Consider the following 3450-nt stretch of genomic DNA (forward strand, 5'->3'; position numbering starts at 1 on the left):
AAAAAAAAAAAAAAAAAAAGAAAGAAAGAAAAGAAAAGAAGGAAACCCGCTGAGCTCTTTAGGAAGGAGCAGGGCAGGTGCAGAGTCTGTTGAGGGAATGGGAAGGAGTCCAGGCTGTGGCCCTCAACTCTCCAACAGCAGAAACTACTCACACTTCTGATGCCCATGTCTTCCATTAGGTCAGCCATGTCTTCATTCTCTCCTACAATCAAAAGGAAGACAGGCCTGTCAGCACTCAGGGAGTCTTTCCTTGTGCTGGCTCAACAGGGTAATGGGGCCCCAACTTCAACTCCAGAGAACTGCCCACTGCTTTCTCTAGACCTGTGTACTCCTTCTGTGGGAGCTGAACACTGCACACAGCCTTCTACTTCCCACTCTAGGCCACAGGGACAGCAGCCCTGAAGGAAGTGGTGACCCCACTTCTGTAGTGAATATAGTTTTGAGATTGAAAGAGCCTAGGGGTCTGCCGGTTAGCTCTGTTGTTTAAGCAACTGCTTATGCAAACGCAGTCAGGCGCAGGATACTACAGTTCGATCCCCAGCTCCTCATGCCTTACCAGACCCGCCCTTAAGGCAGCCTGAGCCAGCCAAAAAATAAAAGAAAGAAAAGAGCCTGCCAGGCATGGTGGCACAAGCTGCTGTAATGGTGGACACATGTGTCAACCTGAGAAGTTTAGAAGGGAGCCAGAGTCCTCACTTGGTAGGTGTCATCATCCTGTGCATGAGGGCACAGAGATGCTGTGGGTGCTACACCAGCCACCGGGGGGTAGTAGCCTGCCTACAATATAAGGGAGTGAAAGAGGCTTGCTCTACTCCCTTTTGCTCCTCTTGCTTTTGCTGTCTCTGCAGCCTTGAACTGCCGCCCCTGTGCCACTCCACCCCGTCCGTCTTGGAGCCAGCTGATATGGACTGAAACCTCCACAAACTTAGACCGAACTAAACCGTTCCTATCTTGAGCATTGAGGGTCCATGAGATAATTCAGTGGTCTAAAGTGCCTGCTTAGGCAAGCACACAGGGACTGCAGTTTGATCCCCAGCATCACATGACATGCCAGCTCTGCTCCCAGGGTGGGCTGAGCTGGGCCACAAAAAACAAACAAACAAATAAATAAATAAATTGAGCATTGGGTATTTGTCTTAGCAACAAGAGAAAAGTAGCATACCTGGCCTGCCACTCCAAACCCAGGCCTGCCAAGTGACAGAGGCCGTTCCCCACTGGCACCAGACCTCCCCCGCCCGTCCAGACCCAGCACAGCCTGCCCTGTGATTGAGAACTTACGCTGTGCCTTGGGTCCACTCCATATCCCACCAACCCCAGGCCCTCCTGCGCCCGCCGCTCCAAGCCCAGGCCTGCCACATGAGAGAGGCCTTTCTGCGCATTCTTCAGATTTCCCTTGCCCGTTCAGAGCCAGCACAGCCCACCCTGTGAGTGAGAACTTCCCCACATTCTTGGAAGTCCTGCAGACCCACCAAAGATCAGCCCCGGTGAGTATGTTTGAGAGCTTCTGCGCTCTCTTGCCCCGCCTCCTCATATCCCTCCAGACCCAGCCTAGACCTGGCATACAGGCTTGGGGTGAAACCCTGCAGCTAAAGTCCCTGCAGCGAGACTAGGGTCAAAACCACACAGCTAATCCAGGAACAGAACATCTTACCAAAGGGTACAGCAGGCCCACCTCCAAGGGCAACAACAATAAGGAGCTGAGCACAGTAGCCAGACAAAAGCCAGGAACAACTGCACAAAATAGAACTTGGTATATCAGTACCTGAATTTCATTAGGTGGTAAGGATATAACTGCACCAGAGCTCTACACCAAAGGTCAGAGGTCAGTGCTATACGAAATGATAAAGACAAGGAGCAAAATGCAATCTCAGGCCTCGAGCCCACCCATAAGAAGTGCAGAGGACACTAGCTCAGCTGAAATATATGAATCAATAGCGTCGGAAGGAAATAAACAACAGCCGAAAGATATAGAGGAACTCAGAGCAGAATTAATTTCTCGAACAAAAAAAAAAAAGAAAAGAAAAAGAAAACTCTGAATTCACAGCACCTGAACTAAAGAATCAAATGCAGAAACATGGAGGAAACACAATGCCCACCCTGAACAAGTGCAGTGGACATTAGCTCAGCTGAAATATATGAACTAATAGTATCGGAAGTAAATAAGCAACTGCAGAAAGGTTTAAAGGAACTCAGAGCAGAATTAAGGTCTGAAATGAAAAAAGAAATCTCTGAATTCATAGCATCTGAACTAAAGAATCAAATACAGAAACATATGGAGGAAACCCAATCTGAAAAAAAACACTGCACTAAAAGAATTAATAACTGCTTCTAAAGAAAACACTGATAAAAAATACAGGAGATTTAAAAATGACAGATTCCTTGAATGATCAATACAGGAAAGAAACAGATCGCATGAAGCAAAGTCAAAGAGAAGTAGAAGAACTTAAAATCACAATCACAAAACTGCAAAACCATTTGAGTGAAAGTGAAGATAGAGTTTCAGATCTTAAAGACGCTGGTGCAGCTAGTGAAAAGATAAGAAAAGATCTTTTAAAAACAACTGGGATGCAGGAAAAAATTCATCACCAGCAAGACAATGCAAAGATGAACAATGTGAGACTAATAGGCATCAATGAGAAAGAAGGAGTCAATACAAATGATATAAAAAGAGTATGGGCAGAAGTAGTAGCAGAAAACTCCCCAAATATGAGGAAACAATCTGACATTCAGGTAACCGAAGCATACAGAACACCAAATAACTGCAACCCAATTAAAGACACACCGAGACATATAATAGTCAAGACCCCAGAAATCCAACACAAGAATATCATACTGAAAGCCGCTAGAGAAAAGAAGCAGATCACATTCAAAGGAAAACCAATCAGAATTACGGCCGACTTCTCTTCACAAACCAAGAAGAGCATGGAGCAGAGTACTCCAAGTCCTCTATGAAAACAAATTCCAGAGCACACTGGCCAAGCAATGGCTGTGACTCATCCACATGGCTGACAATGACAAAGGTTCTACAATCTGAGATACAGGATCTCAGGATAAATCCTGAGGGGATTTTACTAACCTTATCAGATCCAAAAGCTACAACTTTTGTTGCATAGGTCTTGCTTCATGTTGGTCTTAACTATCCAGCAGAAAAGTATAAAAACAAAGTATAAGTGGTAAAGCCATGGTGTTATGTTGAGTTGTACGGCACTCAGGTCAACAATTTCTGACACTGCCAGTTAAGCAGAAGACCCAATACTATTATGGACTACTGGACTCTTTTAGAATATTTTGCTGAGTTAACATACCTATAATATTCAAATGATGGAACTAAACAAAAAAGGGGATACAGATGAATGTTCACTTTGTATCTGTGTATTCAAAATGGTTAGGATATGGGGCTGGTAAGATGGCTCAGTGGTCTAAAGCACCTACTTAGAACAAGCTTATCAA

At 45.0% G+C, this 3450-nt stretch overlaps 1 protein-coding gene across 1 annotated transcript in view; it reads right to left on the bottom strand.

The window, feature by feature from the left end:
* Rrp12 (ribosomal RNA processing 12 homolog) overlaps positions 1-3450 on the bottom strand; it is a 51339-nt gene that overhangs the window by 23135 nt on the left and 24754 nt on the right. The gene's annotated exons all lie outside the window — the stretch shown is intronic.

The sequence above is a fragment of the Octodon degus genome, unplaced genomic scaffold (assembly GCF_000260255.1).
Source record: "Octodon degus isolate 3935 unplaced genomic scaffold, OctDeg1.0 scaffold00010, whole genome shotgun sequence".
Lineage (NCBI taxonomy): Eukaryota > Metazoa > Chordata > Mammalia > Rodentia > Octodontidae > Octodon > Octodon degus.